Here is a 24,887-nt window from a genome sequence, read left to right on the forward strand (position 1 = left end):
TCTCTGCACTATAGGAGCCGGAAGACAGTACCAGTAGAATCAGTTGCAGAAGAGTTCAGTTTTGAGAAATTTCGTAAAAAGGAAGAGGTCTGTACACTTGTAAAGGTCTTTCATTGGGAACGTTTGGTCCAAACAGACACCCAAGTTTTTAGCTACCGACTTGGAGCCGGGGCTATTCTTGACTCTGATGGCCACCATTCTGAAGACCACAGAATTGAGCATTACCAAAAAGCATAATCTCTGTCTTATTGGCATTCAGTTGGAAAAAATGTTCTTTCATCCAACCCGAAACCGCTCAAATTCCTTCTGCGAAGAGGGATTTGGTAGAAACAGTGCCATTGTCAAATGACAAAAGAAGTTGGGTGTCATCAGTGTATAAATAGAGGGTAAACCCAAAATCATTAACAATCTTGGAAAGAGGAGCCACATATAAATTGAATAAAGTAGGACTAAGACAGGAGGACTGTGGTATTCCCTTAGTAAGCTCAATGGTGCGAGAGCAAAAGGACCCAAGTTAATGATCTCTGTACGCTGATTTAAGAAACTAGAAAAACATTTTAGAGCAAGTCCACAGATCCCTATCTCCGCCAATCTTTGGAGTAATTTATGATTTGACACAGTGTCAAAGGCTGCAGACAGATCATCAGCACAAGTAGCACAGCCTTGTTGTTATCAAGAGAGTGTCTGATGTAGTCTGTTACTGCTATAAGAGTCGATTCGGTGCTGTGCCTCGGTCTAAAACCAGACTGTGATGGATCCAGGCAGCCTTGCGACTCTATGTGTTCCATGAGCTTTTCATTAATATAACCTCTCAAAAGTTTACTTATCAGCAGGAGAAGGGAGATGGGCCGATAATTTGACAAGTTAGATGCCGGAAGGTTTGCCTTCTTGCGGATCAGAAGCACCTGTGAAGCCTTACATTCGCCTAGTTGAACTTCGCTCAAAGATAAGTTTAATATCGCACAGATAGACTGAGCTAGTTGTGCAGCTAGCAAGGCAAAGAGCTTAGCTGGCATAATATCAATAGAAGTACCTAATTTAACTCCTTTCAGCATTCCCTCCACTGCGTGCACCTGGAGCGGGGTAAAACTTTCCAACAGAGTGACATTCTCCATGGAGTGTTGAAAGATGTGATTTCATGTGTGTCAATAATTCTGGGAAATGTATCATAAATCATATTTTTTTAATGGTTGGCAATATCATCACATAATGTTTGGGTAGGGGAGGTACTTTCCCTCATTGTCAGGTAGCCATGGGCCCAGTTGAGCTGGTTGTACTGGGTGGCAGGAGGAGTGGTTGCTGTTACTCCAACTTCCATCAGGCTCTGCCATACACACACTCTTCCGACCCAGCTCAAGCATCCCACCTGGAACTCAGCTTTCTTGATAGTGAGTGGGAATGTACTGGCAAGATGGCTGACACAGGTGACTGATGTTTGGAGTACAAGGCCTTCATGGGAGTTGTGGTCAAGTAAAACAGCAGTCCCCAGTGGCAGCCATCTTGCCAGTACATTTCCACTCACTCTCAGGAAAGCAGAGTTTCAGGTGGCCTGGTTGTGATGGGTGGTAGGAGGAGTGGTGGCCATTACTACAAGTCCCATCAGGCAATGTCGTACACCACCCAGAGAAACCTGACCACCTGGCAGAGGGAGGAGAAATAGGTCCAGTTGAGCTGGTTTTGCTGGGTGGCAGGGGGAGTGATTGCTATTGCTAAAACTTCCATCAAGCTCTGACCTACACACACCTTCCCACCCATCCCAAAACAAGCCACCTGGAACCCTGCTTTCGTGAGAGTGAGTGGAAATGTACTTGCAAGATGTCTGACACTGGTGCCTGGTGTTTGTAGAACAAGGCTTCGATGGGAGTTGTGGTCAAGTCAGACACCAGGCACCAGTGTCAGCCATATTGCTAGTACATTACCACTCACTTTCAGGAAAGCAGAGTTGCAGGTGGGCTGGTTGGGCTGGGTGGGAAGGTTTGTGTAGGACAGAGCCTGATGGGAGATGTAGCCAGTGCAAATACTCCTCCTCTCACTAGACCAGCTAACTCCCCTGGCACTATGGGTACCTGACAATGATGGGAGGTGTACTTTTGAGATGTGTGACACTGGTGCCTGGTGTCTGACTTGACCACAACTCCCATCAAGGCCTTTATTTATTTATTTTTATGTATTTAAAAAGTTTTATATAGTGCCGAAAATTAATGGAGAAGGTATCAGAGTGCTTTACAAACAATTGTGAAGCACATGAGAGGAGGCAAGTGTGATAAACAGCTTAGTGGTCATACCATATGCAGGCAAGCCACTACGCACTAATGGTGGGGATCAATATAACAAAAATATAAAATATCATAAGTAAGCAAAAAAACATGAATAAGTAAGTAAAAGAACACAGGTGTTGAATACAGAAAAATGATCAGGACAATAAAGGATGTAAAGCAGCCCATTGGGCTAGGAGGTCCTGACGGAGTCTGGTTGACAACACAGTAGGCCATGGCTAAAGTCTAATTCAGAAAATTATTCATCAATAAAGCTTTTGCTTCCTTTTTGAAGGACACTGTTGGAGGATTCAGTCTGGTTTCCGTCTGCAGGGAGTTCCAGATTCTCAGGGAAATACCTAAAAAGGTCCGATTATACATTTTCATCTCTTTACATTTTTTGGGTATAAGCAGCAGGGTACTGGAGCTCCTGGAACGATCGGGCACCACCAGAAAGATTTAGCTTTTGTGCAAGGTACAGAGGGGTGTTGAGATTAAACGGCGTTATGGGTCATTCAGGCAATTTTTAGTTGTATCCTTACCTCATAAGGGAGCCAATTTAGTGATCCAATCCATAGAGATTTGGTTGCTTTTTTGGAACCTAAGAGGCACCAATCTGTATTTAGGTAGACCACAAAGTTTTGCCCTGCCACATTCCAACCTTGAAATGAGTAATGCTTGCACAGCAGATTTGGGGGAAAGGAACAGTTTTATTTTCCTTAGGATGCTCAGTTGGACGTTCGCTCCTTTGGTGGTTACACTATTGTGATCATGCATGTTTAATTTCTTATCCATTACTATTCCCAAAGGTCTCATAGAGTCTATGATGAGTGGTGTGCAGTTGGGAGCAGTTCGATTTTTCAAATATTTTTCCAAAATGGGGGCTTGCTTTGGAGGGGAGATTAGGAGGAATTCAGTTTTGAGGTCATTAAGTTTGAGATCGTTGGAGGTTAGTCAATTTTGGGTTTTGTGCAGAGTTTTGTTGAGTACTGTGATATCTTCACGTGAAGAGATTTTTATGTACTATTGGATGTCATCCACATAATGGTGAAAATGGATGTTAGATGCTTTGAGGATTTCAGTAAGAGGCTCCATGATTAAATTGAAGACTGTGGATGAGAGAAAGGACCCCTGGGGTATCCCAAGAGTGAAAGGACTGGAATTGGAGAGTGAAGGAAGTGACCCGATAAGGGTCACTCGGGTCACTCTTGACCTCCTCTGACTTCCAAGATTGAAGAGTCGATGACTCAGTAAAGAATACAAGCAAAATAGTTTATTTACAGAATACACTGCAGTGGAGTCCAATCAGACCAGCCGCCTAGGATGACTGACGAGGGACTGACTTTTACAAGCATAAAGTTACATTATGTATGTTTCTGAGTCCACAAAGACCCATCTACCATGGAAAAACACTGGTAGGGGTTGTAATACAATGGGGGTACAGAACATAAGTCTCAATTCTTCAGCCTGGTACAAGCTATCTACATTTCAAGGTTGTCTGGCCTATGCTCCCCTCTAGACAGGTGGGAGAAGGCCTTGATCTAAGAGGAAAGGTATGAGCTAACAAGCTAACATGGGCATTGAAGAAACAAAACTTACTAAGAACAATTTCTCGTAAATTAGCAAAATACAGTTTTGAGTATGCAAGTAACAGTTTTGATTGCATCAGAACATGGCGTCCTTCTAACTAAAATGGCGGCACAGGCATAACTAACTGGCGTAACATCTGTATCAACTTATTACATCTTACACACAATACGTAAATATAATGTATTAGCCATATAAATGCAAACATAATATGAATTAAAACACAAGTAAAAAGTAAAACTACGTTTCAATTCTATCAGACCCTCCTTTTAGCATTTATTAGCTAAATCATCTTTATCTGTGCTATCAGGTAAAGGTCTTTACAATTCTAATAACTAAGAGAAACTTTATTGGATAAACAATAATGTGGTCAAATATTATTACGTATAGTAATAAAGCTCACTTTAAAAGAGTTGCGGTATTATTCAACAGCAATACGAGTAACATCAGAAGCAGAATCGGCAAGGGAAGTACTTGATCCAAAAACTCTCTCATCCAACTCCATGAGGGTGTCAAGCGCTTGTTGAAGCATTATTTTAGCATTTGTATCATGAATCAAACTTCTTTTGGGTTTTAGATAGGTAGCACAATATGAACAACATAAAGAAAGACACTGTATCAGGACACAGCAGCAAATTTGAATAACAATTAAATATATCACTTTCTCTAAGATCCAGCCCCAACCACCAAACAAGGACCAACTCCAATTGTCGCTCTCCATGCCCTTCACATTCTCCAAAATGTCTAAAATATGTTGGGTAATATTTTTTTCCATATTCGTGATGCCGACCACACACTGATCTATTATAACAGCACATGCTCAACCATTCTTAGCTAGAATAAAATCAACAGCATAACTTGTTTGTTCGGAGTATATGCACATACTTTCTAACTGAGTGGTGATATCCCGCAAAGCTGCCACTGTCCAATTGGATAAAATCTGTAATTTACACCCAAAATATTCTCTAGCACGTTCACCTCTAGCCATAGCAGTACCACTGAATGTGATAATGGAAAAAAGGATGTACCCAAAAGCAATACCATTGCTATAATTATTAACTTCCAAATCTGTAACACGTACGCAGAATTCCTTGGTCAATGTTCTTTTTTACCCATCTTATATTTGGTTTACTATGCCTGCAAGGTACCCCGAGAGGTAAAACCATTCCCAAAGCTACGTCCTCTGTACCATTGTACATATTAGAATATGTGCCATTGGAGAGAAAATCGAAACCGGGGTGTGCATAGAGTGGACCTTGGTAATCCAATGGAGCATATCTAGTGCTCATTCCTTTCGTACTAGGGTCATCATTTTTTCCTAAACGTAGGACATATTTGTGTACTATTTCTCCTGAACAGTTAAGATACAAATAAGTATCAGTACTATTTAATTCAGGACAACACTTAGGATATATTCCTGCCTCTTGAGTGACAGTCAGATCTTGTTAATGCCATCTTGTCAGTGTGATATTCCGATATCCAAGAAAACATTAGTGCGCATAGTGTGCTTCTGATGATCGGAGGGAACTGCTTGATACAAGACACATGACGATGCACTCCATTACCCAGAACAGCCCCCCTCCCCATAATATTAACAGTAACATAACTACAACCCACAAGATATTTTTTCTGAGCAACCATTCAAAACCAACTTGCCCTGGGCGTAGAGCAACAAGACCTTGTTCATCTGCTGCAAGAGGGCAACTAAAAAGATGCATTTTTCTATAATTATATTCACAGATTAAAGCGTCAAAGAAAAAACGACTTAAGATGGAGCCAATGATAGCTTTCTTTAACACATTTTTATTGGTTAACTGTACATTCTAAAAGAACATAAAGTGTGAAGAGAGAAAAAAAAAATAACACAAGGGGTTTCGGTTACATGCCCCAGATAATTGTCGGTCGCCCAGTATCAAGCAGATTAGGCAAGGCATATTCATAGCATCAAAAGACGGTTCATATCAACTTACAAACAGGCTTATTAGCAATCCAAAATATTCATGGTTATTTATACTGAATCGAAGAAACAGAGTACACCCCATGTGCTAGCCATCCCTATAGACGGGCAGACCCCTGGGTAAGTCCTGTACAAATGTCCTTGATCAATCATAAAGAAACGTGAACCCCAACTTCCCTCCCTCCCTCCCCACACTCCCATGCCTGTCACTTAAGTACTGGCTTTGTAGGATCTAGGGAGCTATAGCCGCGATAGGGGCAACTCGTTGGAATGAGGGAAGATTTAAAAGGAAACAGATATATATAGGGCAGGCACCAATACCCGCCTCGAGGCGCCAAACAGGTTGGGCACAAGGACTACCCCGGGTTAATCTACAGCTGCCACCGGGCTGTTCGCAGGCACTTCATCTTCTGCACTGTCAGGGGTCTTGAGTGCCACCACTAGCAGTTCCCAAGCTCTCGCCCTTTCCAATGCCTTGTCACTCCCTGCACGATTTGCAACCTGTAATCTAATCACCCCCTCACACTCAGCCCATTTCAGTAGGTCCGCCTTCCACTTAATGGCTCTAGGAGCCCGCTGTTCTTTCCAATGTGTGGTGATGGTTCTCTTGGCCAGTAGGAAGCCCAGGTCTATAAACTTACTGGTGATTTTATTTTTGGAGGTATGAGGAAACCAGTTTAGGATGCAGTGGGCCATAGAGGGGTCCAAATCTCTGTTGGTTATGTCAGTCAGTACAGTTGTCACTTCCTTCCAATAACTATCTAGGTCCGGGCATTCCCATAGCACATGTTTAAAATCTGCGTTATCTGCCTTGCATCTTGGGCAAGTCGCAGGGTGGGTCGGAAAATAGGCATGCAGCTTCTGCGGGGTGAGGTATGCTCTGTGTAGTATATGGAAGTGTATTAAATGGAACCTCATATTCCTTGTGCTCTTCCAGGCTCTCTCCACCAGTTCATCCCATGCTTTGTCAGGGATAGCGGTCCCTATGTCCATTTCCCACTTAAGTTTTAAAACAGATAGGGGGTGTAAGGATTCCAGTGTCATGTGTCTGTTGAGGCATGTCACTGCATTGAGTGTGCCTGCCGCCATCACCACGTATTGGCAGCCCATAGAAGTGGGCAGTTCCGTCAAACCCGTTCCCCAATGTTTCCTAATGGCTGACGTGAGGGCAGTGTACTGTAAGAAGTCGCGTCCAGGCAAGTCATACCGGGCCCGCAGCTCATCAAACGGGAGAAGAGATCCCCCCTCATAAAGTTCCCCCAAAGTGGTTATCTCTTGCTGTGCTCAATCCTCCAGTTTTCGACAGATACCCCCGTGTGGCAAGGCCCTACACATCTGCAATGGTAACTCTGGAGCATAGGGGCATTTGATCGAGGCTCTCTGCAGGTATCTGTTCCAGCATTTCCTCGCTGTTGCAAATTCTAGGGTGAGGGGTTAACGGCCAATCGGGAGTCGCAGCACTATACGGGACAAAACCATCAGGGGCCCAAAGACCACATCGGGCTCTTCCCCTCCTCTAGTGGCCCGCACGACCCATTGTGTGAGCCATTGGAATTAGGCCACTAGATAATAGGTTTCATAATCCGGAACTGCTAAACTCCCCTCCGCTCGGGGGCACATAAGTGTACTAAGGGCTACCCTGCGCCTACCTGTGCCCCAGAGGAAAGCGGGAATCATTGTATGGAGTTGTTTGAAGTAGGGAGCCAGAATCCAGATCGGGAGGGTCCCACAGAGATACAGGAGTCGCGGGAGGGTCACCATTTTAAGAAGTGCCACACGTCCGGCGAAGGACAGGGGGAGAGAACCCCAAAATTCTAAGTTGGCCCTGGTTCCCCTAATGGCCTTCCCAATGTTGCCTTCAAGCATATCTATGGGGTCATGGTAAATAAGGGTGCCTAGATAGGGCAATCATCTGTTTTCCCAGTTCACTCCCTCCTGCGCTCCGGACCTAGCCTATTTCCTCGCACCGGAAAGAGGTATGATTTTGACCACTTCACTTTTAACCCCACCACTCTGCTGAGATCGTGAGGCAGCTTCTTGGCTCCCAGTAAGGCCTCTCCAGAGTCAGAAAGGAAGAGGAGGAGATCATCTGCATAAAGTGCTATATGGTGCATCTGACCATGACCGTTAAGTCCTTGGTATGCTCATCCCAGTCTAGCATGTGCTGCCAGAGGTTCCACTGCTAGTGCAAACAACAGCGGGGAGAGAGGACACCCCTGACATGTGCTCCGTCCCACCTTGCATGCCTCTGAGATCACACCTCCCGTCTTTACCCTAGCGGTAGAATCAACGTACAAAAGATCTGTCCATTTCACAAACTCAGAACCAAGACCCATTATGCCCATGACATGGAACAGGAACGCCCATTCTAAGCTGTCAAAGGCTTTTTTCATGTCTACTGCGAATATTGCAGCAGCATCAGCGTTATAGGAGTCTGCCTCTAAAATGTGCAGAAGTCTTCGGACATTCAGGGCCGTGTTCCTATGATGAATGAAACCGGATTGATCAGCATGGATGAGTGTAGACATGTTGGGGAGCAGTCGGGAGGCTAGGATCTTACTGAGTATTTTATAATCGAGGTTGAGCATAGACAATGGGCGATACACAGATCTGTCCCATGCCTGTTTGCCCAGTTTCAGAAGGGGAATTATGATCGCCTCCCTAGTGGTGGCCGGTAATTTCCCAAACGTTTTTGCATCAATGTAGGTAAGGTAAAATTCTACAGGGAGACCATCAGTGCCCGGGGTTTTGTTACGTGCCATACTTTTGATGGCACTGCGGACTTCTCGAATCTCTATCTCACTGCCCACTAAAGTCGCTGCATCTTCATCAAGCGTCGGCAAGTCCACCTCCCGCGTGAACTCGTGCACCTCGGCGTCGGATGGGGCCAGTCGGCTTCGGTACAGTTCGGTATAATAGTCAAAGAATATATCATTGATTCCCTGTTGATCGTACTTCGCAATACCCCCTGGTCCCTGAGGTCCAGTATGGTTGAACCTCGCCTAGCAGAATTCGCCAGCCAAGCCAAGAGGGCTCCTGACTTATCTCTTTCTGAATGTGCCCTCGTTGTATAAGTCTTATAGTCGAAGCAGCGCGGGTGCTCCACCTGCGCGGCCACTGCCTCTCTCGCTACTAGCATCTCCCAGTGTTTTTCCGGGTTCTCAGGTCTATCCCTCTCCAAAGTACGCAGGCGTTCATCATCCCGCTGGATATCCCGGAGGAGTACCTTCCGGACCCCCACTAATTCGAATATGCACCGCCCTCTGATCACCACTTTGCAAGCATCCCATTTCACAGTCGTGGATGTAGCTGTACCCTTGTTGGCCTGGAAGTACTCCGAGATGGCCACACCAATAGTGGCATGGAACACCTGATCCTCTAGGGCCTCCGTGCGCAAGTGCCATGTGGGGATTGTGGGGCGTGTGCGCGCCCATAACAACCGTGCTATAATGGGGTTGTGGTCGGAAAGTGTCCTGGTGAGATACTCACTACTACTAATCCCCCCATGGACATCAGGTGAGCAGAGAATGGCATCCAGATGAACATGCAAGTCATGGAGAGCTGAGAAGAAGGAATAGTCCCGGTCCATTGGATGTCCCGCCCTCCAAGTATCTATAAAGCCCCATTTCTGTTGCCAGTCACGATGTGACATTGCAAACCTATGTGCAGGTGCATTAGGAAGTGGTGGGTGGGAGTGATCTGGGGTAACATCAGTGGCACAGTTAAATTATCCTCCTAGAAGCAGCGAGCCTGTGAGTATATTTGCTAACCTACGTGATAGTAAGGAGAAAAAGGTCGGTTGATCCACATTAGGTGCGTATATGCTACCCAGGGTAAGGTCCCTCCCGTCTAGTCTCCCCGTTACCACTACAAATCTGCCCTCCGGGTCTACAACCTGTGATGTGCAGTGAAAGGGGACCCCCCACATATCCATATCAACACCCCTCTCGCATACGCAGAGTATGTAGTGTGGTAAACCTGACCCCTCCAGCGGTGCTGTAGTGCCCTCCCCTCCGGCGCCAGGAGATGAGTTTCTTGTAAGAAAGCTATCTGTATTCCTCTATGAATCAGGTAAGAGTGGATCTTGTGGTGCCTGACCATAGACTGCATACCCCTCACATTCCACGAGAGACATGCCAGTCCTAACGGGGATCCCATTGCTGTTTTCTGTTCAAGCAGCCCCTAGAAAGAGAAAGAGACCCCCAGTGACATGCCCGGGCCCCCAGAATCAACCCTAACTAGTGGAAATACTCAACTCCCCCTCCCCAGGACAGGTAGCCAACAAGGTGTCCCCATCCAAACTATAAGAACTCCAAGCATTGTAAGTGGCGGGCGTAGGCAGACCCTGCTGGACCCAGAACTCCCCCAGGACCCCCAACATCGTAGTTCTTGTGAAAGTCCCATTGTCTATTTTAATGGCAGTATGGTGCCTCTACTCTAAAAGGCGTGAGCCACGGGAGAAAACAGTATGCATTATCACCCAGTTTATATTCATACGACCTGATGGACGAACTTCAGGCTATGTCGTCCGCTGTTTTAGGAGTGACTTTCGGGAACTCAGTTTCAGAATCTCCATTCATGCTGCCTGGGTGAGAACCTTCTGATCTGTCCATGCCCTGTTCACTGGCGGTCGTGGTCGGACTGGCTTCCCCTTGGCTAATCTCTGCCACCACCTGCACGGCCTTGTGCCACTCTAGTTGGTGCCCTTGAGGTGAAGGAGCTCTTACAGGGGGTGGAGGAGTAGGAGACTTCCATTAGCCCAAGTTTGGCGAAGAAGCACGAGAGTCAGTTTTCTGTCGGGAGTCCAGCCATTCCTAGGCTGTTTGCGGGGTTGTAAAGAAGTACGTCTCAGTTTTATCGATCACCCTGAGGCGTGCCGGAAACAGCATTGCATATGATATGTGTAATTGGCGCAGTTTCCGCTTAACAGCCAGGAAGGAAGTGTGTCGGCGCTGTACTTCCCTAGTGTAGTCCGGGAAGATCATTATTTTATTGTTTCCAATTTATAAGTTCGGCTTATCCTGGGCTTGTTGGAGGATGTTTTCCCGGTTGTGATAGTGAAGGAGTCGTACCACCAGTGGTCGAGGCGGTGCTCCCGGTTTGGGCGGTCTAGCTGGGACACTATGGGCACGTTCAAGTGCGCAGAAAGAAGAGAGACCTTCAGGGGCCACCTCTGTTCGGAGCCAAGTCTCTAGGTAGTGCACTGTGTCTGTCCCCTCTTCTCGTTCTGGAACTCCTACTATGCATAGGTTAATCCTAAGGGAACCCCCTTCACTGTCGTAGGCCCTGAACTCCAACACCTTGATTCTGGATTCCATAGTTTTCATGGTATTCTGTAGTGTGGAGACCGCCTCTGGAATCTCCTCCATATTCTTCTTTTTCACTCTCTCCTTGAGCTTGCAGTGGTCGTCCTTTAGTATGTTGAGATCCACCCCTATAGCGTTTATCTTTGACTCCAAGGCCTCTCTTGAGGAGGTGATGGCCTGCATAATGTCTGCCAAGGTAGGACCTCCAGGTGTGCCATCTTTTCCTTTCTCTGATGCGTTGTCATCATCAGTGTGGTGGTCGGCATCCTCCACATCTAGGACAGCAAACCCTCTTTTCCTGGAGACTCTCCCCATCTTTAAGGATTGGCACGTAGCCACTGGTGTGTGTCAGGGCCACGTCAAATAGGTCACACAGTTCTCTGGGGAGGATTGCAATAGTTGAGTGGGTCAGGTCCTAAGGGCGTATGTCTCCTCTCCAGTCACTCCGAGTCAGATCTCCTATCTAGTGGTCCACTCCCAATATCACATAGGTGTTCCACATCAGCTCCAAGTCCAAGTAGTGCATCCGCATGTTCCTGCTAGCCCCGCAGAATCAGTGGTCTTTGTAGCCAGATTGCAGAGAAAGTCCAAGGGTTCGCTCCACCCAGCCGGTATTTTCACTGTGCTCTTCCGTGGCAATATGCGGTGTTCACTCCCACCTACCCCGCTTTCAGGGGCACTGTTCCGAACATGCACTACCGTATCTTTACACCCCCTTAGTGTCTCCTGGTCGTAGCCATTTAAAGTGTTCCTCTCTGCCCCGTTAAAGCACCGGCTGCCAGGTCCTCAGCTCCCCTGTCCCTTTGGAAATTGCCACGTCGGTCTCCACTCACGATAATCTCGCTGAGCTATAAATTTTATCTGTGCCTCTCCCCTTATGTTGCGCCGCAGTAGCACGCCGTTTACACAGTACTGTGGGGCCGCTCACCTGTGCCAGCTTCAGGGGTTATCTCACCTGCCCGTAGACACCATTCTATGAGAACAGGGACGCGATGCCAATTTAATGCTCCGGTCCCAGTATGTCAGTCATCCGCCGCTTGTGAATAACTACTTGTGCTCTGCAGCTTTGGCGGGTCCCTCCTTGTTGTACCCGAGTCAATGGGCGATGATCACCTCGCGTAGTGGTTCCGGAGCTCTAAGCCGCCATCTTGGTTGCGGAAGAGTCAGTGTTCCGTCCGGACAATTTCGGTGATTACTCCCTCATGGTGGCTTTGAACATTACTAGTGCCGGTGCGGTGGAGGCAGCAGATGTTCTGCTGCTTATATTGCGGTAAGGGGCCTCTTCATTAGTCCAGGATCATTGCCATTGGGGGGAAGCCACAGACAGAGCTCCGAGGTCTGCTTCCCCTCACATCAGCACCTAGCCGCTCCATGGAGCCAATGATGGGAAAACTGCACACAAAAAAAAAATAAGGAAAAAAAAGATACCAAAAGGGTCAAGAATCAGGGTCCGTTCTAAGCCTCCCTGGCAGACTTCTATCGTCCAATCCTCGGCAGTGCTATTGAGCATGCTGCGGTGGAGCCACACCCTTGCAGCTTGCTGACAATTGTTCACTGTTCTCAGAATAGGGCACTCTCCCTCCTTGGAAGATACCCTCAACTTATCCTGTCCTGCGTCACGGGCAGTGCACCAATCTCCTAATCTAACAGGAAGATGCAAAAACAAGGGACCTTTCTTCTTGTCTTATGAAATGAAGTCCATCCCTATCTACACTCACTTTTTGTTTGGCGCACTCCCTTTCTGTCGAGGACGCATATTATACATGTCCTTACCAGGCACTGTCTCATCTCAAAGTAGAATCTGAAATTCAAGAAATGTTGAGGACTGGAACTCAGGTTCCAGGGGGTCAGATAAAGTGGAACCCGGAGCAGCCCTTATTTGCGGGGGAACTGCTTTGTTTAACACAGCATCATTTTCTGCCTCTGTTTGCGTCCAAACCAATTGAGCATCGGAGAACGGAAGGAATTGCCGAACTTTTTCAGTTTTGTGGTCTTCGATGCCCTCTCTCATCCAGGCGTTGTAGGGCAAGGATAGAGGCACTCTCTTACAGTGAGAGGCATGCACCCAGTTCTTCCGACCTTCCTCTCTCACCGCTATCCTCGTGGCAATGAGGACCAAGTATGGGCCTTCCATCCTGGCTCCAAGCCGTCCTTTCTGTGAAAGCTTCAAATCAGTGTATAGGCACCAGGCTGAATCATGTGCCCAGGCCCCTCAGGTGCTGAAGGTAGCGCCTTGTGTATCTGTTGGTAAATAGAATGCAAGCTTTAAGTAAGTTCATACAAATAGTCAACCAACAAAGGGTACTCAATATCCGAAAATCTCTTTGGTGTAGGGACACCTCACACATTCACGGGACGACCGAAAACTACCTCATAAGGAGATAATCCGGTCCTAGAATGGGCAGTCATTCTAGTGGACAGCAAAGCAAGGGGTAATGCATCTGGCCATTGCAACCCAATACTCTCCTTTACCTCTGCCAACTTTAACTTGAGAGTACCATTGTACTTCTCGACTAAAGTTGCTAACTGGGGGTGGTTAGCTTCATGAAACTTTTGCAGAATATGCAAACCGTCGCATATCAGCTGGATCAATTTGGCATTAAAGTGATTTCCATTGTCACTCCAGATCAAGCTGGGCAAGCTGTAACGGGGGAAAACTCCTTAAAAAGGGCCTTTTCCGTTGCCATGGCGGTGTTTTCTTTTGTGGGGTTAGCCTCAATCCACTTCCTAAAAGCAAAAACTGCCACTAGCACGTATTTCAAATTGTTAACCCGTGGCAATTCTATATAGTCTATTTGGAGTAAATCAAAAGGGAAGGAGGGAGGTGCAAAATTACCAGAAGGCATAGGGGTACCCTTCCCAGGATTGTGACTAAGACAGATCATACAGTATTTCACCAAGTGAGTAGCAACCTTTGGAATATTGTCATTGTTCCACACAGGCTCTAGCAGTTTTCAAATACCTTTAGCGCTAAAATGAGCTGAACTATGTGCCAAAGTAACCATGGGAAGTACATATGCATTTGGTAACTGTTAGACCTGGCACCCTTGGGGTGGTTTCCCTTGGCTTTTTTGCCTCTACCTCCTGTATTTCTGACACTGTGCTGGAATTCGTTTTTGCTGGCTTAGATGATTTGGGAACTTTGCCACTGCTGATTAATGCCAAAGTGCAAGTGCTCCCTGGTTAAATTGTTATTGTGATTGGTCTACAAATGTTTGGCATATTTAATTTACCTGTCAGACCCTTGAAAAGTGGTATCTCATATAGCCAGCGCTGGTAAATTAAATGCAACTGCTGGGCTTGCAGTGCTGATTGCGCCACCCACCAAAGTAGCCTTGTAAACCTGTCTCGGCCTCTGCCATTGCAGGGCCTGTGCGCGCAGTGTTACTGCCGCTGTGACGTGGCACCTAAAGTGTGTGCCATGTCTGTGACCGCCCTTTTACTGCATTTCAGTCACCCCTAAGGTATGCCCTAGCTAGCCCTATGGGCAGGGTGCATTGTAGGTAAAAGATAGGACATGTACCTTAAGTGTTTGACATGTCCTGGTAGTGACAATCAGCCATTTTGGTTTCTCACTACAGTGGGGCTGCTCTCCTATAGGAATGCATTACGGATTCCCTGATAAGTGTTTCATTGGTAATTCCTGATATGAGAAGAGCAGCGTGGTCAAGTTCAGTTTATTTGGAATTCTCATAATAAATGCTGTGCAATGGTGTGCGCAGATTTATTATAACTATTTTAGAAATGCCACTTTTAGAAGTTCGCGTTTCTGTGTGCTATGTGTCTGCCTGCCTGATGTGAATTGCATGTCTGGCTTTTGAGTGACAGGGGCTGGGAGGGGCAGGGTGAGTCAGCACTAGGCTGAATGGGACATTTGCATTGGGAGTAGTAGGTCTGTGCCTAGCCTGTACAATGCTGGCTCCACCCCCTGTGGTGTGTTCGTTCACTGAGCCAACACCTGACAAAGGGGACGAGGAGCCTGGTAAACAGAGTGCTCCAATTCCCCCCTGAACAAGTTTTTGATGGTTCCCCCAAGCCCTGTACTACAGACAAAGGAGAAAATGAGCATAAATGTAGGAGCTGTGACCCCATGAATTTTGTGCTGTTTTTGGACTTGCTGGGAGCTTGCTGCTGCTGGGGGCACAGGAAGAGCCGCCACAGGGGCTTGCCTCCCTGCTGGAGGGCCCTGTGTGCTTGCCGCCCTGGGCCCAGCTATGCCTCAGGGATCTTAGAACATCTAGCACCTCGTGAGTGCTGTGCTTTACTTCCCCAAGGAGAAGAGAGAGCTGGGGCTTTGCGGCGCTGAGCTGCCCTTCGTGGAGGAGGGAACCCCGGCGTAGGGATTCCCCAGTGCTACGAATGAGGCGGGAGACTACCCCGCATAGATGCTTTTTAGCAGGTGCCCACCCCGCATTTATGCTTAAGCAGCGGGTGCCCACTCCACGTTTGCCTTTATTTTTGCGGGTGCCCACCCCGCACATGTGCCTATTTTAAGAAGCTGGTGCCCACCGCGCATTTCTGCTGACTTATTAGGCGGGTGCCTACCCCACATTGCCACCGAGTGAAGGTGCCGCCGGGCCACTGTCAGCGCGACCCGAAAGTCAGGCACCACTGCCTGGTTGTAGGCGGAGGTGCGACCGGCCAATTGTAGTGCAGCCAAAAGAGTGGTGGCGGAAGGAGGGCGGGAGCCTACCCCACCTCCGTGACCATGAGTCGCAGCCGAGTTGTCCCGTGTTTGGAGGCAGCCAAGGCAGCAGGAACAAGGAGGAGTCCCGAGCAGCCCCGGTGAGTGGGGCTTCATGTTGCACAGTATCGAGGCTGGTTGGGAAGCTGCATTTAGAGCCCGGTGAGGGGAGCCCCTTTCGAGGCACATTGCCGGTGCCTGACGTCCTGAGCAGACCCACAGGAGAGCGGGCTGCTCCAACGTGGCCACATTGGTTTTTAGGGCCCCAGTGGGGGTAGTGCCTCTTTTATGTGGGCTCACAGCTGCACCGCCATAGCGGCAGCTGAAACGCTTAGCGACATTGTTTTACAGAGTTCCAGAGTGGGGCTCACACATGGCATTATTAATGCTCCAAAGGGCACAGAAGTGCCAGTGCCCCTATTTGTATTCACAGCTGCACCGCAGTTAGCGGGCAGCTGCAACGTTGGCTGCATTTTGTGATAGAAGTCCATGAGTGGAACAGGAGAAGCACAATCATGCCAGGGCCTCTTGCTTATTCACAGCTGTGCCGCACCAGCGCGGGCAGCTGCAGCGTTTGGCACATTTGCTTACAGAGCCCCAGTGGGGACCCACCCAGAGGGCACAGTGAGTGCCCATGCCTAGTTTTCATCACATCTGCACAGCAATTAGTGGTAGCTGCAACATTTAGGCCTGCGTCATTGCGAACTTTTGGATTCTGCTGCATTGGCAGCACTCCCTGATATTATGTACATAGGACATTTGAGCCCTCTGAAAAGGCTAGTTGGCCAGGGGGACAGTGTTAGGTTGATAGGGCGCCAGGCCCTAATGTGATTTATGGGGTACCAAGAAAATGTGAGTTATGCACCCTAATTTATGCCTCCAGTGTGGTTTATGAAGGAAGGTAAATATGCGGAAGGTAAATACTGAATCTAGCTTCAGAAAAATATTGAAAACATGGCTCTTTTAGGTCCTTGGGCTTTTTCTGGTCACCACTCAGCTATCTCTAGCGCCGGGACACCCCTATTTGGGGTAGCCGCGCGCTTTATAAATCGCACTAATAATAATAATAATAAATAATAATGATTATGAGGTTATTTGCATACTGTGTTTATGTTTAGGAGGTTATTCTCTAATCTGTGGTTTATGCTTGTGAGGTTATTCTCTACTGTGATTTATGATTAGGAGGATATGGTCTAATATGTTTAGGTTTATGAGGTTGGAGCCTAATGTATTTTACGCCTGATGTGATACTGATTGCATAAGATGATATATGTTGCAGGATATAGTGCTGAGTACAGTGTTTTGCCAGTAATTACTGGTTGCGTTCTACATTTACTATTTGTGCTGGTGATGGTTCTGACAGTGGCCCAATTGGCCCTGTCATGTGTATGTAATCCCCTGTAAATATTGCCTAGTGCCAGTTGGCACAGTGTGTATTATGTGATTAATATTCTAATGTGTTTATGATAATACAAAGGCTATTTTTATATATAACCTTATGTGGAGTTCCTTTTGTGGTGTGCCTAGTGTGTTGCTGCTCTGTGTGTGTTGCGCAAACGCTTTACACATTGCCTCTGGGATAAGCCTGGCTGCTCGTGCCAAGCTACCAAGGGGGTGAGCAGGGGTTATCTTCAGCGTGTAACTCCCTTGCCCTGACTAGAGTGGTGGTATCTGCCTGGCTTAGGCGCAAGCCCTAGCCAACCAGAAATCCCATTTCTAACAGTAACATCCACCTCTGTTTCTCGGACAAATCAGTCCAACATCTCTCGTCATCTAGACGCCCTGTTTTCTCCTGCCACACTGCCAACTACTCCACTGTCACTTCACTCTGAATCTCCTTGACATCTCCTCAAACATCCCATTCTCGGGCACCCACCAAGCTGGGCCCACCACAAACATCTTTTCCATCTTCGACCTGGCTGTCTCCTTAGCTGTCTGATCTGCAAATGCATTTCATTTTCCAACATCATCTATAATTGTTTTATGGGCACTACATTTTACTATTGCCAATCATTTCAGAAGAGTCAAAGATGTCAAAAGCCTCTCTATCAATGGACCGTGTTGAATTTTGGCCCGTGCGATGTCAAGAATCCTCTCTCTGCCCAGAGGCGTCCAAAATTATGGGCTGCCCAAAAGGCATACTGGCTGTCAGTATAAATATTTACAGTCAGTCCTTCGCTTAACTGACATGCCCCCAAAAGGGCCACCAGCTCCACAGCCTGTGCTGATTGATGAGGAACACGTGACGTCTCAACTACAGTGCGCAGCGTGGTAATAGCATACACAGCCGTAGTAGTGGCAGCTGACAATTTAAAACAAGAGTCATCGACATATAGTTCCCCTTGTGGGTCAGATAAGGGAACATCAGTCAGGTCTACCCCTCCCTTCGTATCTTCGTCTGTGTGAAATAAACAATCATGGACGTCCGTGTCCCCTTCTTCCGAGGGGAGGGGTAGTAACGTGGCTGGATTCAGTGTGGCACATCTTTTGATAGTAATATGAGGTGCAAACAAGATGAGCACTGGTAAGGTGCTGTGTCTTCGTTTTTATTAAAAAGTACATCCACAGCATGCAGTACCATTAATGTGAGATCATGTTTGAGAAGCCCTGCCGATTGTCGAATAGAGACCGCCACAGCCACTGTGGCTCTTAAACAGTCCGGGTGGGCTATGGTGACAGGGTCAAGTGTAGCAGAAAAATAAGCACACAGCCTCTGCTTACCTCCAAAGGCTTGTGTTAACACAGAGAGTGCACATCCAGCCACTTCGTGTACGTACAGCACAAGGGCTTCTTATAATCTGGTGTGCCAAGCACAGGTGCAGAGAAAAGCGCAACTTTTAATTGTTCAAAAGCATGCTGACATTCATGCGTCCAGGGCAAGGGTTCATGCACATCTTTAGTGGTTAGGTAAAGCAAAGGCTGTATTAGTAAAGAGTAAGCAGGTATCCAGTGCGGACAATACGAGGTGATGCCTATGAACGCACGCACATCCCTTTGAGACCCAAGGACGGGCATCTTATTAATGGCATCAACTTGTTCAGATGTTAGCCTCCGACCCTCCTTTGACAGCAGGTGACCTAAATAGGTGACCTGCTGTTGACAATACTGGAATTTAAAAAGGGACACTTTGGTGCCGATTCCGATCTGGTAAAAATATTTCCCGTACGACTCGTATCCGTATTTTTTTATGTACGAGTCGTACAAGTCCCGTACAAACGGCCAAGTATGATTCGTACTGTCAAATTACATACGAATTGCCTCGGGAAAAGTCTACGAGACGTCCCCGGACAGATTTACGTATGAGTCATAAAACTGAAGTCCGAGCGCACAAGTCCGATCCGTACCGGCATCCCGAATACACAAGCGTATGGAAAATGTCCCGTACGGAGTGAACTTTGTATGATTACTACCCCGGTACACTTGGGCACGGGGTACGAGTCGTATGGACCCCCCACCCCACCTGCGCATGTACGCGCCGTACCCCAGCACCCGCGTATGTATGCGCCATACCCCCACCCCAGCACCCGCACATGTACGCACCGTACCCCCAGCCCAGCACTCGCGCATGTGCGCGCTGTACCCCAGCACCTGCGTATGGTTGCGCCATACCCCCCAGCACACACGTATGTAAGCGCCGTACCCCCCACCCCAGCCCCATACTCGGACGCACCGTACCCCAACACCGTACCACAGCATCCCCCCATGTACGCATCATACCCCAGTACACGCGTATGTAAGCGCCATACCTCCCACCCCAGCCCCGTACTCGGACGCACCGTACCCCAACACCGTAACCCAGCATCCCCCCATGTACACGCCGTACCCCAGCACACGTGTATGTAAGCGCCGTACCCCCCACCACAGCACCCGCGTATGTATGCCCTGTACACCCCACCCCAGCCCCATACTTGGACACACTGTACCCCAACACCGTACCCCAGAATCGCGTATGTACGAGTCGTACAACACCATTGCACATGTGAACACTGAACAACAACATAGCCATGGACGCACCTTACCTATGCGAAAAAGACTCGTACTGAACCAGGACACTGTAAAACAACACAAGGACCGTCAATTCGACTCGCACAACACCACAAAAGACGTCTACAGGACAAAAAACTACTAAAAGACTGACCTGGCACATCCAAACAGTCAAACAGAGGCCCAAAATCACAACCACCTCTTATAACACACCCACCAAAAGTTCAAACACAGCCACACCCACAAATGGACCAATAAAAAGGGCCTACAAACACAAACCATGAGCCTTTGCAACAGACTCACTGCTGACAGACATCACACACAAACAACTGCACCCATACACCTTAACTCACACACCTTCACACAACCTCCTTCACACATACCCCCTCTACACATACACACACACACCTACACCTTCACACCCACACACCCACAACCATCCACACCCACACCCCACACCATACCCACAGACAAGAATCCAAAGTTCACAACGGAGGAGCTGGACATCCTTGTCAACTAAATCATCAGAGTCGAGCCACAGCTGTTTGGAACATTGGTCAGACAGACCAGCATATCCCAAAAAACTAGCCTGTGGCAGAGGATCGTCGATCGGGTGAATGCTGTTGCGCCCATCAGAAGGACCAGAAATGAATGTCAAGCCAGGTGGTACGATCTGCGCAGGGCATTCAAGCGCAAAATGAACGGGGAATACGCCCAGAGTAACATCACAGGAGGTGGGCTGCCCCGCAGACCGGTACATTACCATCTCTGGGAGGAGAAGGTGATGGCCCTGCTTCCGCCGGTGGGAGTACACGGAGTCGAAGGAGTCCGAGAGCCTGGTGAGTACACAAACAACTCACGTAACATGGGGGAATGGCATCCACACCCCAACTACAACAAATGCAACACATGCACTCACCTACCCCCAAGCCCTCACCTGACACAACCACACTCTAAACAACGCTCAGGCCACTAACATGAGTATGCACCATTTACAAAGCAAGGCCATGCCATGTCCCAGCCTACACAAACCGCAAACCCAAGACAGGATGTCCGGGATGCTGGGAGGGTGGGGATCACTAAACATATAGTAAAACTCAGAAACAGACACCAATGACCTCAGCCCATATGGCCCAGGTTCATACCCATGCACCATGCACAATGCACAGAGACTGCCAAAGTACTGACAAGGTAGCTGACACTTGACCCTGCTGTAGACAGCACAAGGCCCTCCTGTGACAACTGCAAAATCTAACACAAACACAACCAGCTCAGATAACTAGGACAGGAACTCACACTCACTGACACGGCAGCATGCGCCATGGGGGGACAGATACATCACCTGGGAGACAAACCGCAAAATCACACTACACCCACCATCAATCAATCAACAATCGATCTGGGTACTTGGAAGGTGCGCAACTTAGCTTTGAGGGTCTCAAGGCGCTGAGGGGGGGGTTACAGTACTGCTCGAAGAGACAGGTCTTGAGGAGACATCAGAAGGCAAGTAGGTCTTGGGTCAGTCGTAGGTGGGTTGGGAGGGTGTTCAAGCTCCTTGCGGCGAGGTCGGAGAAGGATCTGCTGAAACCGGCCGTACGTTGGATGCGGGGGACAGCTGCGAGGGTGAGGATGCCGGAGCGGAGCTTGCGGTTGGGGGTGTAGAAGCTGAGTCTGATGTGCAGGTAGGCATGTCCATGGGTGTGGAGTGCCTTGTGTGCGTGGCTGAGGAGCGTACAGGTGATCCTCTTGTCGATGTGGACCCAGTGCAGGTCTCTCAGGAGGGGGGTGATGTGGCTGTGGCGGGGGCGTTGACGATCACTTGTGCCGAGGCGTTGCAGAAGCATAGTATCCGCCGTTGGTGTGTGGATGGGAGTCCTGCGTAGAGTGCAGTGGCGTAGTCCAGTCAGCTGCTGACGAGGGCCTGTGTCACTGTTCTCCTTGTTTAAGTCGGGATCCACCAGTAGATCCGGCAGATCGTAGGGTGTCGCAGCAGGAGGAGGACACGCCGTTGACCTGCTTGGACATGGAGAGGGAGGATGTGAGGATCAATCCTAGGTTGCGTGCGTGTTTGGTGGGTGTCGGTGATGTCCCCAGAGCGATTGGCCACCAGGAGTCGTCCCAGGCTGAGTGTGTGGTTCCCAGGATGAGGACCTCCGTCTTGTCTGAGTTCAGTGTCAGATGGCCACTCCGCAGTAATATACTTTGAGTTCAACAATCTCACATATCAGCAAGTGAAAGGCACGAGCATGGGAGCATCATGTGCTCCCAGCATAGCCAACATATACATGGGAGAATGGGAATGCACTCATGTATTCAATGAAGTAGCTCCCTTTTTTGAAAATGTTTTTCTCTGGAAGCGATTCATTGACAACATCTTCTTTGTTTGGAAGGGCGATAATGAGACACTTGAAGAGTTCATTGGTTGGCTCAATGCCAGTGACCAGAATCTCAAATTCACCTCACAAGCCAGTAATGTGCAAGTTGAGTTTCTGGACATAGTAATCCGAGGTACAGAAGAAAAATTAACAGTGAGTTTCTACCGCAAACCCACAGCAAAAAATACCATTTTACAACATCAAAGTGTTCACCCCACCTGTCAGAAAGACTCCATACCCTTTGGAGAATTTCTTAGGATAAGACACAATTGCACTTCAATACAAGATTTCCATATTCATGGGGATGCTTTAAAAACACGTCTGCTGGCCCGAGGTTACCCTCATCGATTAGTCAGAACAGCAGTCAAAGGAGGCAAATATCACAACCGAGAGGCACTCTTAAATGGCCAGACTCGCCCCCCCAAAGACCAGACAGTATGTGTCATCAATCATTCCCAATTGAATTACAAAATCAAAAACATCATTACTGAAAATTGGAAAATTCTTAATGTGCACGACTGTGAGGTACTTTCACCACCTATCATAGCATATAGGAGGAACAAAAACTTCCGTGACATGTTAGTACACACCAGACAAGATGTCCGTAAAACATGCCCACAGACCACTCTTACCGGATTACCCCCGATTTTGGGGAATCATAGATGTGGATCATGCCATGCCTGCAACACTGCCATAGTCACAGACACCATTGACTATAAGGGAAAATCATATAAATTGAGAGACCTGAGCAATTGCAGAAGTAGTAACATTATTTACATCATATTTTGTCCATGTAAGTTGGTCTACATAGGGGAAACCAGTAGAGAATTTAGAACAAGATATAGCGAACACAAGTCAGCTATATGAACTAAAAAAGTATCTGCCCCCTTGGTCACTCATTGCTTGGAAAAACACAATGACGAACAAGACCTTCGCTGGTGTATCCTGGAAAAAATTAAATCTAAACCTGGACAATTGAATGAAACGGTGCGCAAACGCAGAGAAACTTATTGGATTTTCTCATTAGACAGCGTTAAGAGCGGGTTAAACGAAGAAATTATATGGAACGTTACGAACCGTTAGATTTGTTTTAACACACGCATTTATCCACCATATTCCTCTTTGTTTTTCTTTTATTATATTCTCGCGCTGGCTCACACCAGTCTCTTAACATCCTCGGAATTGTGTTATATATATTTTGTACAATAACAGTGGTCTTACTGTACTGAACAATCCATCTCGTAGTCTTATGCTATCATGGGCAATAACTTGCAATAACATATGAGGATAACAGGCCTTTTTCGATAGTTACGGCTATCTTGCCTTGCATACCACAACATGGCTACGTATTTGTCCTTGTGAGATATTGCAGAATTTCATGCCCTACTTATCGGTATTCTTTTAACATAGATTATCTGTCTAACCTTCGTAAACTATCAGGGATGGGGTCAATTGTCGGGTCCATATTTAAACCGTATCCCATTCTTATGTCTATATATGTATCCATATGGTGATTCCATATGTTAAATACATAGTTCCATCTTTTACCATCAATACGTTTTGTTCCAGTGATACTATCAACGTGTAGGCTTGTTCTTTATTGCTGTAGTCCCACTTCCATGACTAGTGAGGCACCGTATAATCATACAGTCTTATTTCTATACCTATTGGATCGCTCGTAAGAATTACAACTCATGCGACTGTCGTATCCTACTTCCGCAGTCCACTTTCTATGACCATTAGCACGTTTTGACCTCACGTATTAGGTCGGACATTCTACACGCATGCGCGGTGTTCCCTTTTTAAGGCTTGGATTTCAACAACTGAATTATGGACTCTTTCAGACGCTGCGAGAGACGTTTGTTGATCCAGGAGAGACATTTGTTGATCCAGAAGAGAAGAATTGACCTAAGTAAGTGGTGAGCAATATAGCGTAAGACAATGGAGTAGCGATTCTTTACGTCTAGCAGACTTTTGATTTGTAAACTTATTTTGTTGGCATCTATAAAGTCATTATACTAGGTACAGAGCTTTCCTTGTCTTCCCGGTACGTAAAATCTTTAGAACGTTGCTATATCTGAAGTAGTTTTCGTCCTGCACAATTGTTAATAGTACTAGGTATGCAAAGCCTCATATGTATGAAGCCCCCATTGAAAACTTTTGTTATCTTTCGATACGCTGGTATATACGACCACCGCAGGTCATGGACTTATTTTGAGAATAGCTGCTAACTATGGATATGCTGACACATATGTGTATCGTAGGCTCTCATGCGCATTTTGGGCACTCCTATACAGTATACTGTACCCACATGTTAGTGGAGATCATAATTAGACATTTTGGCAGTTGTAAAGGGCATTGGTTGAATATGTATACCATTCCTTAGCTTACCAATAAATAGGATACTCTTTGCCCATGTAGCATTTAGGCTAGAGTTTGTATCATATTATGTATTATTATGAAAGGGCAGCTTTGGGTTACCCAGATTACTCCGGTCTTTACTATCTAGACTCCCTTGAACAAAAATACTGGACGTTTGTTCAGATGTAAATGAGTAATAGATTGTTTCTTGTATTGACCATTGCAGTTGTAATGATGGACATATGAGGGCATCCATCCCCTTCGTGTTTCAAAACACGCTTGCCAACTTTTCTACTATATGTTCTTTTCCTAGGAGGCCCTTTCCTGCGCACATCTAAGAAAATCCATTAACTGCCGCACATCCATCTAATTTGAACC

The sequence above is a fragment of the Triturus cristatus genome, chromosome 5_2, assembly GCF_964204655.1.
Source record: "Triturus cristatus chromosome 5_2, aTriCri1.1, whole genome shotgun sequence".
Classification (NCBI taxonomy): Eukaryota; Metazoa; Chordata; class Amphibia; order Caudata; family Salamandridae; genus Triturus; species Triturus cristatus.